This window comes from Carcharhinus amblyrhynchos, chromosome 4, assembly GCF_965287045.1.
Source record: "Carcharhinus amblyrhynchos chromosome 4, sCarAmb.v2.hapA, whole genome shotgun sequence".
In the NCBI taxonomy this organism is placed as follows: domain Eukaryota; kingdom Metazoa; phylum Chordata; class Chondrichthyes; order Carcharhiniformes; family Carcharhinidae; genus Carcharhinus; species Carcharhinus amblyrhynchos.
In genome coordinates this window covers 30,411,662-30,430,597 of record NC_137327.1, presented here as the reverse complement: position 1 = coordinate 30,430,597, position 18,936 = coordinate 30,411,662, and the positions used below count along the sequence as shown (strand labels likewise).

Sequence of the window (18,936 nt, the reverse complement as noted above, 5' to 3'; positions counted from 1 at the left end):
TCAGCATCTATCACACTTTGGGTTAGCGAATTCCACTGATTCGTAAACCTTTGAGAGAAGTAGTTTCTCCTCAACTCTGTTTTAAATTTGCTATCCCTTATCCTAAGACTATGACCTCTCACCCTAGAATGCCCCACTAGAGGAAGCATCTACTCTGCATCTCCTTTATCCATAACTTTTATCATCTTATATACCTCAATTTGATCTCCCCTCATTTTCCTAAATTCCAGACAGTATAAGCCTAAATTGTTCTCTCGTCATACGACAAACCCCTCATCTCTAGAATCTAGTGAACCTCCTCTGAACTGCCTCCAGTACCACCACATCTTTCCTCAAATAAGGGGACCAAAACTGTGCATAATACTCCAGGTGTGGCCTCAAAGTGAATATTAGTGATGTTAGTGAACCAACTGGGCTTTTGTGACAATCGACAATGATTTCATGGTCATCATGACAGTTTTAATTCCAGATGTTTTACTGAGGTAAAATTCCACCATCTGCCAGTGATGGGATTCGAACCCAGGTTCCCAATGCATTACCACTGGACTACTAATCCAATACACTACCACCTACCCATTGCAGTGTCAATAGCAAAGGATTGCAGCGGAAGAGGAAGCCAGGCATGCTCAGTTGCATGGGGCTTCTGAAGTGCAACTAGGCATAAGCAATAAATGTTGGCCTCGCCAGCAACACCCATATCCCATAAAATTAATTAAAAGAAAAATCCAAAGCACTGTGCACAATTTTGGTCTCCTTTCCTAAGGAAAGATATATTTTTCTTTGACAGGCAGACATGAAGTTTCAGGAGATTGATTCCTGTGATGAGAGGGCTCTCCTAGTGAGAACAGATTGAATAGAATTCTCAAGTTTAGAAGAATGAGAGGTGATCTTTTTGAAAGGAGGGTTTGATAGGGTCAGGTGCTGAGAGAATGTTCCTTCTAGCTTCAGAGTGTAGAATTAGGAATCATAGGCCAGGATGTTTTGACACCATCATAAGACCAGAAGAAATAGGAGCAGAAGTAGGTCATTCGGCCCATCGAGTCAGCTTTGTCATTCAATCGTGGCTGATATGATTCTTATCCCCATTCTCCCTTCTTCCCACAATCCTTGATCCCTTATTGATCAAGAACCTATCTATCTCTGTCTTAAAGGCACTCAATGGCCTGGTCTCCACAGCTCTCTGTGGCAATGCATTCCACAGATTCACCACCCTCCGGCTGAAGAAATTTCTCCTCATCTCAGTTTTAAAGGAGCATCCCTTCACTCTGAGGTTGTGCCCTTGAGTTCTAGTCTCTCCCACCAGTGGAAACATCCTTTCCACCTCCACTCTATTTAGGCCTCTCAGTATTCTGTAAGTTTCATGGTGAGACTCACCACCGGAGATTGAGTGACCTACTCAGAAGCCCATTGATTTTTGCAGGGCCTCGATAATCCTAGCACAGGTGAGGCTGGAATATTCCAACCACTCTCTTGAGATAAGTGGTTAACAATTCAAGAATTTAGGGTTGAGTTGAGGAAACATATCTTCATTTAAAGGATTATGAATCATTGTAAATCCCCACCTCAGAAAATGCAAGAGACTCAGTTGTTGAAAATATTCATGACTGAGATGAAAAATATTTAGCCACAAATTGAATCGAGAGATGCGAGGTTTGTGCGGAAAAGTGAAGTTGAGGTACAAGATCGACCACGACCATATTGAACGGTGGAGTATGATCAAGGGAAAATATAGCTTACTTCTGCTCTTATTTCAAATCTTATGTTCAATGCTCTCAATTATACTATGCTGTTAAACATTAAACTGTATGGGTGTATCTCAATAATGTATAAAGAAAAATAACTATATTTCTTTCTAAGCCAGTTATATTTTCTTACAGATCAGTTTGCTACACTGGTTACTTAAAGAAATGTAAAGCATTTGTTTGTAACAACTTAACCTTAGTCAAGATAAAAAATAATACAAAATTGAGCAACACTTGTTATTAAGAGGAAGGACAATTTGTTAGAGGTGACCTTGTTTCTGGAACTGCCCTTTTGCAATAGTCAATCTATAATGTTTTTAAGGTAAATTTCTGTTAATCTGAAACATTCCCCAGTGTGTGCTGAACTTGGATTGATTTGGAAAATTATCATAAATGGGTTGCAAAATTTAAAAATTGGAACAAATTGATGAATTACTTCAAATAGCGAGATGCATTTTTGTTTGTGGCACATTTTAATGTCAAGTCATTTGTTTTTTTGACTTAAGACAATGCAAAGGTGATTTACTCCCAAGTTTATGTTAATGTGAGAATACCGCTGGTTACTAATGAGACATGTGCAAAAGCACAGCTCAGTTGACTGCTTAATGTTCCCTCTCTTTCACTGGGAAGCAGTAAGCTCTCACTCCAGTTTGCCTCCTGATTGTAAGACAATAGATGCTTGATTTTTGCTGTTATATATTTTTTCAGATCTTAATTGAGAATTCCATCAATAATGTTTGCAGTTAGTGATGAAGGGACGACGCTTACTGTTCACCTTGCTGGCAGTTTTTGTAGGTTTCTGAGTGGACACTTGCTCTAATCCGATGTCTGATCCAGCACGGTGCCCTCCACAGGGCATTGGAGTGTTTGTGGGCAGGGCAGGACACAGCCAGGATCTTCAAATGGATTGAAGAATCCTCCCTGTGACATATGCAGGGTGAGAAATTCAATGACATGCAGCACAACACGGACTTATCTCCACACTCTGGGGCAGGCAAACAGTTCTCTGCATGGCCCAGGTCCATAGAATCTATCATTAATATAGGCACAAGCAGCGCGATCCTGCGTGCACTCAAAGATAAAAATGGCACTGTTGTAATGTCACACAATGTAACCCGTTGATTTGATGCTAGGATATCAGTCTGTAGTGTCCCCCATTTAAAAGACAAAGCATACAGCTACCACAGTGGGCCTGTAATAGCATTACAAAAAGAGCCAGGCACCTTGATTGCTGGACACTAGGCACAATTTAGCAAGGCCAATCCACCTAACCTGCACATCTTTGGACTGTGGGAGGAAGCCAGAGCACCCAGAGGAAACCCATGCAGACACAGGGTGAATGTACAAACTCCACACAGACAGTAACCCCAGGCTGTATTGAGCCTGGGTCCCTGGTGCTGTGAGGCAGCAGTGCTAACCACTGTGCTACTATGCTGATGGGATGTCTTCTGGCGGGAAGTGTCTGAAAATACTTAGGGGTGCTTTGGAGGTGTTTTAGTGTTTTTGCCAGAGAGTGTTGCCATACCCATATAGGGGTGGCATAGGAGAAGGTTGCAGACAAAGACTGCAATAGATATGAAATTCAAAACATCCATGAGAGTGCTGAAACAGCTGTGGCCTGGGGAAAACATTGCTTGATTGTCAGCTCTTGTCTGATCTATTCTGTCAATTTCACAATGTTAATTCCAAAAATAGAGGTATCGAGTGCTTGCAGTTTCTGCTGTTGATATTTTAATAGTCTGGATAATTGACAATTTTATTCAATTGCAGTAAAAACATTTTTATGAATGAATTATGATTTTTTAAAAGCTTTCACAATACATCCTATTGTCTCTATAGAGTTAATTGATTCTATAGAGTGTATATAGTGGGTAAATAGCATGGAAGTGTAGTAATTTAGCATGGGAGGTTGGGTGGGTGGGGATGCAGAGTGTGGTATGGGAGGCATGGGTAAGACATTTGAAAACATGTATCAAAAGGCTCTGTCATCCAGACTATGTGGTGAACTTTCCCATTCCACCCACCACAGGAATTGTATCTGGATAGGAGTGGACCATGGAAAAATCCATTGACCTCTGGTCGGATTTTCCGGTTTCGGGGCGACCATGGCTGGAAAATCCCGCCCTACAGTTCACAACATCTCTATGAACCAAAAGTCCTTAAAAAGCTGGCCTGACTTCATGAAAATTGCAGGGTAGGAGGTCGGCAATGGAACAGGCCGGGTCAGAAATGCAGAGTGCCAACTCATGACCCGAACAAGCCCACGCCCTTAAATAGCACTGGTGAAAATCAAAAACCGTGGGGATGGGATTGAGAGTCCAGGAGTTAGGTCCTGGGCAGCATTGTTATACTTTCATGGAGCCTCTCTGATTCATGAAAATCCAGCCCATTTCATTTCAAAGCAAACTATCTGTTGGTCAATGGAGGGGGACAGGTAGGACAATCTCTTTTTTAACTTTCAAAAGCAGGGTTTTGTTTTTAAGAGTCAGATCTGTCAATTGATTTAAAAAACAATTAGCACAAAACATGATGCTAGAGGCTGACAGGACATTTTCTTTTCACGTTTTTAATGCATTATGGCACTTTTGACAGTTGGAAAATTATTGTGATTATGACAACATTATACAATGTTGGTCAATGTAAGGGTCAACTACCTTTGCAGGACACATCCCTATGGTAAATCACCGTGTTAAAAAGAAACCTTCATTACAATACAGCATCAAAAGTGACATTTGAAGGTATTAAAACATTTTATACTTACCTTCCAGAATGTTTATGACTCCTCAAGCAAGCTTACCACAGTAATCATGAACTGTCCAAAGAGATGCATTTTTCGGGGCTTATAAAGCACACAACAGCACACAAAAATAGAGGAAATAAGTTTTCCTGTGGTTCTCATAATGGGGATACTGACCTCAGAAGAAGTGTGTATATGTTTTGCACCCTTTCTGACCCACCCAGCTGCCTCACGAAAATGGTGTAGGATTGGTAAGGCACAGGAAAATTGTTCTCCCAGCAAAAAAAAAGTTCTGTATTTGACGATATGATTTGCACCTCATAAAAATGGACATAAAAATCCAGCCTCAAACTGTGCACAACACTTTAGACATTGTCTCAAAAGAACCCAGTAGAATTGTACCAAGACTTCCTTGTTTTTGTTCTCCAATGCTCTCAATAAAGGCCAACATGTCACTTGCCTTCCTATTGCTATTACTATATGTTTGTGTTTCTTGTAAGAGTCCACCTAAGCCCCTCTGAACATGAACACTTGAATTGTCACACCTTGTTAAAACGAAACTGCTTTTCAATTCCTATGACCAAAGTGAATAACCTCACACTTCTCCACATTATACTCCATCTATCAACTTGTTGCTCACTTAATTAACCTGTCCATATCTTTTTGCGGCTTCTTTGTGTCCTCCTGACAGCTTGTATTCTGACATAGGTTTGTATCTTCGACAAGCCCAGATATATTGCTATCTTTTCATCCAAGTTAGCAATTGGATTGTGAATAGCTGAGGTCTGAGCACTGATTCTGTGACACTCTAGTAGTTATAGCCTGCAAACTTGAAAGTATCCCAGTTGTCCAAGCCCTTTTCTTCCTGTATATTAACAAGTCATTAGCCCCAATTCCATTGGCCCTTACCTTGTGTATTAACCTTTGGCATGGCACTTTATCAAATGCTTTTTGCAGATCCCTAAGTATGCTACTTGTTGGTTCCACTTAATTTATCCTCCATTATAATGGTGAGGACCATTATTATCCATGCAACATCTAGAGCAATATTTGTAGACCGAGCATGAGAGCCCCATTACTGTACCAAATATTTCACCCGCTGGCCAGTTGCCCAATAATATCTCAGTAAGAAACCAATTTTCTAAGAGTCATGGGTTAAAGGGAATTAATGTTTAGGGAACAATATAGATGCCAAATACTTTGCTCTATTTCTTGAGCATCCAATGACATTTATGGTTAATACTATTACAGAATATCCTCTCACAGGATTGTTACCTAGTAGAGCCAGGAAACTGACATTTAAATCAACTGGATCCTTCTTAAGACCCAGCTGAGGGTTTCTTGTTGAACTATCTATGCTGACAATCTGTTCTATATACTTAACTTTTTTTTACAAACCTGACTATCTCTCCTACATTTTCTATTTTCTTTTATTGTCTCTAATCTGTAGATATGATGTTGTGTATTTAAGTTCTATACATAACCAAAATGCTTAAAGAATTCAATTTCTCCAAGACTTTCATAATTCTTGTCAATCTTTCATAGAATCTATACAATCTCTACAGTACAGAAAGAGGCCATTCAGCCCATTAGGTCTGCACTGACCACAATCCCACCCAGGCCTTGTTCCCGTAACTCCATGTATTTACCCTGCTAATCCCCTGACACTAGGTCAATTTAGCAGGGCCGATCAACCTAACCCACACATCTTTGGGCGGTGGGAGGAAACTGGAGCACCCGGAGAAAACCCATGCAGACAATGTGCAAACTCCATACAGACAGTGACCCGAGGCGGGAATTGAACCAGGGTCCCTGGCATGGTGAGGCAGTAGTGCTAACCACTGTGCCATCATGCCACCCACATGCATCATGCATCATTTCCTCATGCATCATTTGGTAAGTTCTGGGAAAAACCATGTAGCCTTTTACTATGCAACCCTTCAGCAATTGAATATCCCTTCTGAAATACAGACCCAAAATGCATGTGCTACTCAGTGATGTGGTCTCTCTAATGCCAGGGACAATTTTAGAATGGCCTCTTTGGATTTATACATTACATCCTTTGCTTTCTATTCCAATGTTCTGTTTGTTTTTTAACCGCCCAGGGAACATTGTGGTGATGCTATTAATGATCTGAAACCCCAAGATCTGTCTCCTGCTTTGATACTTCAAGTGCATTCCCCTTCAGTACAAACCACGTCAACTTTCTTTTTATTAACCTTACATTTCCAATCAATGATCAGTTGAAATTCTTGGCATTGTTAGGGATCTTTTGCCATTACTTCTAATTTGGCATTTCAATAAGCGTACTAAGGGCCCGATTTTACCAAAAATTTGTGCACCGTTTTCGGGTGTGAAATCGCGGTAGATTCGGGCGTTGGGCCTTTGACGCGATCTGCACCCGGATCCGAGCAGATCGCGACTTTACCGACACCTGATTTGGGCGCGGGTTCAGTCCACACCCGAATCGGGCGGCCTGACGATTTAAATGCATTAGCATGTATTTAAAATGATTTAATGAACTGAGCACCCAACTCTACTGCCAAATCCCACCTTACCGTCTTTGGGTGCATTCTGGATCCATGCTGGAAGCAACCTGCTAAATAAAAATCCGAAGCCGTTTCCTATTCTGCAGGGGAAACTCCGAAGCCCGACCTCCTTGACCATCCTTCGCAGACCCCTCCGCTAACTATCCCCACAGACCCCCTTCCCCAGGATCGGACCCCCCCAGGAGGCAGGCCCCCCCTCCCCCCGGCAGACCCCCTCCACCCAGATCGGACCCCCAGGAGGCAGGCCCCCTCGGCAAAACCCCTCCCCCTGGATTGGACCCCCCCCAGGAGGCAGGCCCCCCTCGGCAGAGCACACTCCCAACCTACCTCGATCGCTGGTCTCCCTCCACCATCCTTCTCGACCATCTTCAGCCCTTCGAGAGTCTGCGGTGCCTTTCTGGCCACAGACTCGGAGCCATGGCTAAAGTGACCAGGTTTCACACCGTTCCACTGGTGTCCGCCGGAGGAGGAGGGGACGCAGATGGATCACCGGTTGGGGTGGGCAGGGGGGTCCGCTGTCACTCTGCGGGCGATCCCTCCTCTCCACCAGAGGAAGAATCCCTCCTCCTGGTGTGGACATGTGGCCATGCCATCACACCAAACCAGCCATCTCTCCAGCTCTCTTGCCCCTGCAGGAAAGAGTAATCTGTGGATGGTAGTGTACCAGTGATGGTGTACTCTTTACAGGTTACAGCTTGGTCCCTCTCCAGTGTCTCCTCCTGGAGTTGTCCCTGATCTTGTTGCCAGTTTTCATGCGGATCCACTGTGGAATCGGCCAGTTCTGGTTCATCTTCTTTGCAAGGAATCGCTTATCCAGAAGGTTTGATGGAGTCCACAGAGTGTCAGTGGATCCCCCTGCCTTCCCCATTAGAGATCTATCCACCCCTCCCCACCAGTGAGCGAGTGGACCTCCCCCCACTACCAGACAACGATTAGCCCTCTCGCCGACCTCCCAGAGATACATCTGAACCGCCTCCTCCTCCCCCCCAAGAGGATGCTCTGACCCGCCTTCCTCCTACCCCCCCAGAGGATGATCTGTGTCAGGGAGCCACTCTCTCCACACCCCCCCCCAGGATGATCTGTGTCAGAGAGCCACTCTCTCCCCCACCCCCTGAGGATGATCTGTGTCGGGGAGCCACTCTCTCCCCCACCCCCTGAGGATGATCTGTGTCAGAGAGCTGCTCTCTCCCCCACCCCCACCTGCGAGGATGACCGAAGCTGGCAAAAAGCGTATAGGCGCACTGGAAAGAGGATTCCGGACTCAGATCTGTATTACGCCCGGATCTGGCCCTTAGATTCCAAATGATAAAACCGAGCCCTAAGTTATTAATCCGATGATCATTGTACGAACTGACAAGGAAATAGGCAGTCCTGGACTGAGATTTCAAAATGGATCTAGGCAGATGAATGGGCATCAATGGGAGAGCGTTCTTGTGATAGTAATCACAATTCTATTAGATTTAAAATTGTTGAAGAAAAGGACAAAAATGGACTGCAGGTAAAAGTTTTAAATTGGAGAAAAGGCTAATATTAACGAGCTATGATTTGAAAAAAAATGGACTGGGAAAAAGTTACTTGAATGGAAATCAGAGCCCAAGCTTGCAAGAAAGATTCAAGGCAGAGGTGGAGAGGATTCAGTCAGATAAAAAGGTGGAACCTCTGAACCACTGGATATCAGGCACAATACAGCATTGGAAAAGGCCATACAGAGCACCTTATAACAGATACCAGGGCCTGAATATTGGCTCCCAAAACCAGAGTGCAGAGTCAAAGCAATTCAAATTTTCATTCTACAGGAGATTGGTTTTATTGGGAGTCGTGGAGCCCGGAGGCTGCCGGGTGCAGAGGTGGACCAGATGGAAGACCTGCCTCAGTGCACTGGTACTTTTTCAAAGAAATTTTAAAAAAGCAACAACACCCCTCATACCCCACTCACACTGCAACTGTCAGTAAAATGGAGAACTGACAGTCACTCCTCTGTGATAATGAAAGGTTGTAAGTTCACTCATGCAGCACTAATCCTGTAAGTATATCCATCAGGCTTATATCAGAGTGAAATAACAAACAATGACTTTTTTATACAGCAGGATTTTTTTTCAAGTATTTAAAGGACAGAAGTTTTAAAAGCCTTGACAAATTGACAGCTCCCTCTGACAGCTCTGTTCACAATTCATTTTCACAGCTTGCTTAGAAGTTCCTTTTGACAGCTCCATTTGACAGCTTTCTTGACTGATGAGCTGGATAGTTCCAATGAGTTCATGCACATTTTATGCAGATGTCTACCTCAATCAATCTGAAAGGGCATCTTAGCTTTTCTAACGGGCACCTGACCTCCCCAAGAGAGTCCAGGGACCATATCTAAAGGGTACCCTACCTCTCCAAAGAACTCCTGCTTTAGACCTTCTCCTACCAGGTCTAAAATGTACAAGTCATTTTTAGGATGTCTTACAAGCGAACTTCAACATAAATAAACTTTAAACATTGTACAGTTTTTTTTTTAAAACAGATATGAGGATAGACCCAGTAATTACAGGCCAGTCCCCCTAACCTCTGAGGTGGGCACTTTAATATGTGAAGCTGCCTCCAGTGCAACTTAGAATGTGCCCCCATTCCGCCAGTGAGTGCGCAAGAGCAGGTGGGGCTTGGCTGAGTGCACAGGCGTGGGCAGGGTGGTTACACAACGGCCAGGGATGAAGATCACTGGCGTTTTGGGTGTGATCAATTTGGATTTTCCAATGAATTTTCACATCCCCCCACCCCCCACCGAGAAAATGGAAGGAGCTGCTTTTGGGGGTGGGTCTTCCCTCCACCATCACTTTTGTATTGAAAGACTCACTACCCTGTAAGAAAAAACTCTCCTCGTCTCTGCCTTAAATAGGTAATCCCTTATTTTTAAACAGTAACCCCGAGTTCTAGATCCTTCCACAAGAGGAAACATCCTTTATCGCATCCACCTTATCAAGACCCCGTAGGATTTCCTACTCTTCCAAACTCCAACAGGTGTTTGGACAGCATGGTGGCACAGTGGTTAGCACAGCTGCCTCACAGCACCAGGGACCCGGGTTCAATTGCTGGCTTGGTTCACCGTGAGGACTGTGGACATTCTCCCCATGTGTCTGCATTGGTTTCCTCCGGCTGCTCCAGTTTCCTCCCACAATCCAAAAGACGTGCTGGTTAGGTGCTTGGCCATGCTAAATTCTCCCTCAGTGTACCTGAACAGGCGGTGGAGTGTGGTGACTAGGGGATTTTCACAGTAACTTCATTACAGCGTTTGCGTAAGCCTACTTGTGACACTAATAAATAAACTTTAAACTTTGTATTTTTTTTAAAATGGATGTAGGGATAGACCAAGTAGTTACAGACCAGTCTCCCCAACATCTGAGATCGGCAAATAATTGGAAAAAAATCTGAAGGAGTGTAAATTGTCATTTAGAAAGGCAGAGATTAATGAAGAACAGTCAGCATGCATTTGTGTAGGGAAGGTCATCTCTGAATAGATTGAATTTTTAAGGAGGTAACAAGAAGATTTGATAAAGATAATGTGTTTGACGTACTCCACATGGATTTTTACAATGCTTTTAACAAGGTCCCTTGTGGCACACTGGTCAGAAAAGTAAAAGCCTTGGGATTCAAGGGAAAGTGGCAAGTTGGATCCAAAATTAGTTCAGCGGCAGGAAACAATAGGTAATGATCAAATGAGTGTTTGCATGATTGGAGGTTAGTTTCCAGTGGGGTTCAACAGGGCTTAATAGTAGATGCCTTGGCTTTTGTGGTACATTTCATGATTGAAGCTACATGTTTAAGAAGTTTGAAACTATTACAGAAATTGGTCATGTGACTGATAGAGAGGAAGAAATCTGTAGACTGCGGGAAGATAGCAATGAAGCTGGTTAGCTAAACACAGTAGTGGCAAATGGAATTCTGTCTGGAGAAGCATAAAACGATTCATTTAGAGTGGGGAACAAAGCAAAGCAACGCACAATAATGAATAGGACACTGAGAAGTGCAGAGGAACAGAGGGACCTAGAAATGCGTGATAACCCTCAGGACTTACATGGGGAATTCTTGATTGATTTCCCTGTGGGACGCGTGGAATATGAGTTCCCATGGTAACAGGTGATTGCCTACCCCGGTGGAATTTGTCTCCCAAGCCCTTGATAAGATGGACCCCAGAGTGGGTGTTCTATGGTCCTGGCTAGTACTCATGTATATGCACGACAGGCTTGTGGTTTATTTTTGATATTAGAATAAATCATTGTTCCTTTTCCAGTCAGCTTCCTGAGTTATTACAGAGTGCATGTCAAAGTTCCCTGAATCATAGAATCCCTACAGTGCAGAAAAAGGCCATTCAGCCCATTGAGCCTGCACCAATGACAATCCCTCCCAGACCATTTCCCAGTAACTCCACGTATTTACCCTGCTAGTTCGCCTGACGCTAAGGGGCATTTTAGCTTGGCCTGCCAACCTAACCCACACATCTTTGGACTAAGGGAGGGAACAGGAGCACCTGGAGGAAACCCAAGCAGACACGGTGAGAATGTACAAACTCCACACAGACAGTGACCCGAGGCTGGAATTGAACCCAGATCCCAGGTGCTGTGAGGCAGTAATGCCAACTGTGCCACCCTTAAAAGAAGTGCCTGCACGAAGTGGGACAAATATATAAGATGTTTAAGAAGGATACTAGGCATTTTCCTTTATTAGTTGAGGCCTTCAGAGGTGTAAACTGTATAAAACTTAGACCGACTGATGGTGCATCTGTTAAGGTTCATGAGTGCTGTAGCAGGCATTCTGAATTTCCTTAGTCTCCTGAGAAAGTAGAGACGTTGGTGGGTTTTCTTAACTATGGTGTCCGCATGGAAGAGGCGATGGCCCAGCAGTATTATTACAAGACTATTTATCCAGATGCTCAGCTAATGTTCTGGGGTCCCAGGTTCGAATACCGCCATGGCAAATGGTGGAATTTTAATTCAGTAAAAATATATCTGGAATTAAGAATCTACTGATGACCATGAAACCATTATTGATTATTGGAAAAAAACCCATCTGGTTCACTAATGTCCTTTAGGCATGGAAATCAGATCTTGTCTGGTCTGGCTACATGTGATTCCAGAGTCACAGCAACGTGGTTGAGTCTCAACTGCCCTTACACAGCTATGGTTGGGCAATAAATGCTGGCCAGCCTACGACACCTATGTCCTATGAATGAATAAAAAAAAGTGGAGGGACCAGGACAGGTTGTTGGTGATCTGGACACCTAAAAACTTGAAACTCTTGACCATTTCTACTTCATCCCCATTGATTTTGACAGGGGCATGCCCTCCACCATGCTTCTGGAAATCAATGACTATCTTCTTTGCTTTGTTGACGTTGAGGGAGAGATTATTGTCGTTGTACCAGCTCACCAGATTTTCTCTTTCCTGTATTGTGTCTCGTCATTTTTTGAGCTCTGACCCACAATGGTGCTGTCATCAGCAAACTTGAAAATTGAGTTGTAGAGGAATTTGGCCATACGACCAAAGATGTATAAGGAGTAGAGTAAGCCCCATTTTTAAACCCTGTTCATCCATAGAGCTCCTAAGTCTACTGCTCACTGCTGTGTGGACACTTTTGTTTGACAATTTTCAGTAATACTCCCCTGGGACTGGCGGAGAGGCAGTATATTTGCATCAGGGAGGGCCAATTATACCAGTTATCCCTGTTCATGAGATATAGCATCCCACTACGTTGGAAGGATTCAATTCAGCAGCCTGGCCAAGGACTGGCAAAACTTGAGCTCAAATAATAGGTGGCACCTGGGACCTAAACTTGTGGCCATCTGGTCAGGAGGCAGGTGTTCTTGTGCCCATCCTTGCAGAGCACCAGTGTTGAGGATGATCGTGGAGGAGCTGTTGTTGCCTATCCTTACTTACTGTGGCCTGTGGGTTAGGAAGTCTCGGATCCAGTCACGGAGGGAGGAGCTGAGCCCCAGGCCATCAAGTTTGAAGATGAGTTTCGTACGAATAATAGTGTTAAAGGCTGAGCTGTCGTCTATGAATAGGAGTCTGACAAAGGTATCTTTGTAGTCTAGGTGTTCTAGGGTTGAGTGCAGGGGCAGGGAGATGGCGTCTGTTATGGACCTGTTGCAGCAATAGCTGAACTGTAGTTGATCCAGGCAGTCTGGCAGGCAAGAATCGATTTGTGCCATGACTAACCTAACAGTGCCACTATACTGCCTTACTACAATCTGAGAACTTCCCACCATGGTTATAACATATTGTTAGTTCTTTTGATATTTTGATGGTAGATGACTGTCAGATTACTAGTTTTGAACTGGTAATTACACCTTCTGACAAAATGTCAGACAATTACTTAAAGAGATATTGAATTGTGTTTCCATGTTTATCTGAATTAATCCTTCCATGCTTACACAATACTACGTACACGATCAACTGAGAAATAGGCGCCACCTTTTGAATGTTTGTAAGTTTGAGAAGCTCAGAACTTTGTCAGTAAACACAAAGAGAATAGCTTGCCTAAATCTGCACAATAAATGGAACTGCCTTTTGGAGGCCTGTCTGCAGTTTAGAATATATAGCAAGGGCCCCAGGATTAAAAGACCAGAGTTTTGCAGGAGGTGTCACAAGTCAATATTTTTATCGATTAGGGGAACACACAAATGAGAGAAAATTGGTACATGACATGAAGGGGATAAAACAAACCAGCAAAATTGGAGTTAGGTTATTAACCATGTGCAGCTCAGTTGAATTTCTCTGGTGGCAATTCATATCCAATTAATCATGTTTTCCCTCAGTAAGACCTACATACATTGATTTATAATTTTCCAAAGGCCCATTTTTAAACCCTGTTCATCCATAGAGCTTCTAAGTCTACTGCTCACTGCTGTGTGGACACTTTTGTTTGACAATTTTCAGTAATAATCCTCTGGGACTGGCGGAGAGGCAGTATATTTGCATCAGGGAGGACCAATTATACCAGTTATCCCTGCTCATGAGATATAGCATCCCACTACGTTGGAAGGATTCAATTCAGCAGCCTGGCCAAGGACTGGCAAAACTTGAGCTCAAATAATAGGTGGCACCTGGGACCTAAACTTGTGGCCATCTGGTCAGGAGGCAGGTGTTCTTGTGCCCGTCCTTCCAGCCCATACAATCTACCGCCATCGCTTCCTAAATAGTGTCACGACAGAATTTATCCCCAGATTAATAGCTTATAGCAAATCTGGCAAAAAGGAATTAACTGAATTTAAATTCCCAAAAAGTTAAAGAGGTAATGTTACCATATTAATTTTCCAGCAAAGATTTAGTAGGAAGATGTCCATTAGTGAAATTAGCTACAGTTTCTGGCTAGCTAACAATGTGAAGTATACAGTAGGGCATGGCTAATGAATACCGCAGTGGGTGATATTTCATTATACAAATTAATGCTCACATTTTAATGGGAAAGTCACAAAATGAATCTAGGCTTCAATGACAGCAATTAGAAACACAGATTGTCCCCTTCTAGACAAGGCACTGTTTAGCAATAAGCAGCTGTGCAATAGTCTTCATATTTACAGCATATAGGCTTAGGGGAATCATGTGGACAATTTATATTAATGCACTGTAGCTTTCCTGTGAAGAATATTTATTTCAGCCTTTCAAAGTGAATAAAGCTCAATATTTTAAAGTATTAGTGCTTTATTATCGGACGATATGTAATGCATACACATTAATATAAAATTATAACAAAGGAGTTTGTAGTTTATTAAAATTATTTTAAATCAAGAATCACACCTCATAGCTTGAAGATAAAGGTTAGTCTGTTGCCTATAAAATCAATCCATTTATCACAATTGAGTAACTCTGGTAATGGGCAATCTGTGTGGAAAAACATTTTAGAAAGCGCTGAGACTAATTTAAAAATTTTGATCAGATAGAAATCATTTACCTGATGTCTTGGAGCAGCGTGACATATATCAAGGATAACATTTTAAATAACCAGGATAAACCACAACACTTTTCAATTTTTCCTGTAATGCAAGAGCACACTTCATTGCCATATTGAAATTAGGCCATTCAGTCCTATGGGGTGACCTTTGACCTCTTCAGAATATTTGTTATGTACCATGTGCCATTTTGAATAATGCAGGTTTAATTATGGGAGTTCAACAGTGTATCTGCTACAAATAAACCGGAATAGTAAACCAGGCATTAACTGTTTCAGGGGTTAGAACATTCATCTTCATTCCAAAGGGCAGTTTTGAATGCAAACAAAAAAAAAGTTTTCCAATTGCTACTTTTTAGAAGTTTTAATTTTACACTTATTATTCAACCTTTAATAATTCCTATCTTAATTTTGCAGCATAAATTTTTCAGGTACTTAAAGATATAGAATTATTCAAAACGCAGAACTCATTTTTTTCACTGTTACCTGCTGGAAGATTAATAACCAGCAGACACCTCGCACATGTATGCAGATATTAATCCAAGGTTGCATAATGGAAAATTGAGAGCCGCCCATTGAATAAGTTATTCAATGTTCTCTTTGAGCATCATGAATAAAGCATTCTTGTGTATGCTTCATTCATTACTAATAAAACAGGCATTTAAGAAAAAAATGATAACTAGCACAAGGTCATATAGCTATGTTGTGTGGCCCTGGACTTATGGAAGATATGAGCCTGTATTTGGCATGCTGTGAATGTCAGTTATTGTACTTAGTGCAGTCACGCTGCACAGATGCAGACTATGTTCCTTAACTTGAATCTGATTAACTTGTATTTCAGACGACGTCAACCAAGCTAGATCAGGTGCTTCACACAAATGTCCAAACATAGTACTGTTAGTTGAAAACCTCATTGTTGGAGATGTGGCACTGGTCACAAATTGAGGTTGAGATATAAATATAATGCTTTTTATAACAAGGACCACCTTGGCTTGTAGACATTTCATGCAGCACAGCAATTTGATTCAATAAACTGGACAAAATATAGGCCGCCGTTTTGATTGTGTGCACCCTTCAGTTTATGCTCAATCAAAATTAGGTACTGGCTCCATTCCAACCAGATTTACGTTTGCCATTCGAGCAGTCACCTTACCTTCTTGAACCTAGCTTCATTCCATCATGAAAACACGTTTGGAGAAGTATGCACTTTATACCTATTCCCAGTTACCAATCAATGAATGGTTGGAATCCTGCTTCAATGAGAGCATGACTTCAACTATTTCCACTCTCTTTAGCCCTGTGTTACCAGAGGGGATTTTATTTATTTTTTTGCTAAAGTAATATGCAGTAAATGCCAGCTGGCCTCTATGACCTCAACCCAAGTAACAGTTCATCATGTGGGATCACGTTTGTAAGAGTTCATGGACATTTAACCTTGGGGCTTTGATCCTGACCTCTTTCAATGCCAGCACGAACACACTTTACAACAGAATTCATCAGAAAGCAATCCTAGCCTTTCGATCCAAGCACAGTCAACCTGATACCAATCATAGTTTCCCGATTGCTACTCCAATAGATAGTAGTGAATTGAGCACTGACTTTGCTTCAAACCTGCAACCTTTCCGCTCTGTACATCTCAGTGCCCTCCATATAGTTCAGACAACAGGCAAAATCAAGACTGGGCAGTAAGTTCATATGTAAATACATTGCAAACATTTGGAATTAGTTGGTGTGATTATAACCAATATTGGGCCCTAGACCCAATTTATATGCAAACAGAAAACTCCAGACACTTGCTGGGCATTCCCTGGCAGTTCACCAGGGCAGAGGATTTCAATTTCCTGATAGGTTGGGAGAGGCACGGGGAAGCAATCAAGAGGAAGTTGGCATTTGGGAAAGTGGATAGCAGTTAATGAGAGAAGTGGGGCAGAAAATGGTGGGAAGGTGGGAGTGTGGAGAGTGCCTCATCTCTTTTGCAGAAACCTTCATCCATGTCTTTGTTACCTTGAGACTTGATTATTACACTATTACATTCTATCATCTGTAAACCTGAGATCATCCAAAACTTCCTCACCACTGTTATGGTCCGAGTCCAGACTTCCAAATTTCTGGTAGAATATGGTTTAGGAAATAGCTTTTTGTCTGAAGCAGACAAAGTTTGAGATTTAAGACACGCCTTAAGATTGCATAGGCTTTGAACAAGCTAAAATAAACTTTACAGGTGCAGAATTCAACAGTGAGGGTTAAAATAAGGTACATGTGAATTAACAGGCAAACTGTGGTCAAACACAACAAACTACACAATGAATGACAGGGGCGACCAAGGCAAATTGTACAGATTTTTTAACAACCCATCCAGACATCTGTAACGCGGTGGTGAAATCTTACCAAAAAATGGCAGAGTTCTGATTCTGACGGGAAAAACGGCAGAGTTATTTCTCCAGGTCTGACCTTACTCTGTACAAAAAAACAGGTGGGCTTGTTGAGGGGTGGGGCCTCAACACACCAACAAAGCCCAGTTGCACTGCACCATGTTTAAAGGGTGCCCTAATCAGAACATAAATTAACCTTTGCCTCCACCACAGATGTCTCATGGGCTCCTCTCCACCACCCCACTGATCAGAACTGACCTCTGGCAATCAGAATATTCTCCCAACTCTCTATCCACACAGTCAACGCCAGCACCCCTTCCCTTCCCCCCAACCCTGCATCCCAACAGCCATTGCCGGCATCCCCACAACAACAAATAAATGACCCTCTCCATGAGGTGCCAACCAGGTCCAACCCTGGCACAAATTATCACAGCTGGGTTAGCACCACCAGGTTAACACAGCCAACATATGCTAAGGGGCAGTGCCAGGGCATTGCCAGGACACCACTTGGCCATGTCCCTCTCCCCCGTGTGCAATACTCATCTTTATGCCCCCGGGATATCCCCACAATATGTTCACGTCTGAGTCAATGTGGAAAATTCCCACACAGACACGGGGAAAACATGCAAACTCCACTCAGAAAGTCACTCAAGGCCGGAATGAAAACCAGGCCTAACCAGTGCTGTGAGGCAACAGTGCTAACCACTGTGCTACTGTGCCATTTGACCAAAGCCCTCGAACAGAAACTAAAAAGTTTAAAATTTTAAAGTTCATTTATTAGTGTGACAAGTAGACTTACATTCACACTACAATGAAGTTACTGTGAAAATTCCCTAATCGCCACACTCCGGTACCTGTTGAGGTACACTGAAGGAGAATTTAGCATGGCCAATACACCTAACCAGCACGTCTTTCAAAATGTGGGAGGAAATTGGAGCACCCGGAGGAAACCCACGCAGACATGCATACTCCTCACAGACAGTTACCCAAGCCGAGAATAGGAATCCGCGTCCCTGGCACTGTGAGACAGCAGTGCTAACCACTGTGCCACCGTGTCCCTTGACTGATTTGATTAGCATGTAATGGATGGAGTACAATGATTATATTCCATGTCCTCTTCATGACATTCAATTTTAAAGAATAACGTAACGCATGGAGAAAAAAGTTTTGCTGAAAAATCTAGTAACATGAGCAGGTACAAAAAGATGATTATCATAATACATGAGTGAAATCTATATTCCTTCAAAACAGAGACATTATGGAAATATATGCATAAACCAGATGATCTAGGAGGTGAATATTTTCTTACAAGCCCCTGTTACATGAATACAGCATAATACTCCTTTTATTTTTTTTCTCTTTTGAACTTTTTACAAACCAGTGCAAATGCAAATCTACATATTTAAATGAAAATAGATACAAATATGCACAGGCCATTCTGCATATTTGAAAATTGTTTAATTTACGCTATGGATGCATTGAATGTACTTCGAACCACTAGTATTTTTTGAACCAGTGCTAGTTTCTGAAAATTGTTAAATTAATTCCTGAATGGTGTTTCACAAATAATGACAAATTACTTGTGCAGTGTGTCATTTGCTAATTATACC

The 18,936-nt window shown here is 42.5% G+C and overlaps 1 protein-coding gene across 4 annotated transcripts in view; it reads left to right on the top strand.

The window, feature by feature from the left end:
* Window positions 1–18,936, top strand: part of znf536 (zinc finger protein 536) — a 495,485-nt gene that overhangs the window by 350,948 nt on the left and 125,601 nt on the right. The window lies entirely within an intron of this gene.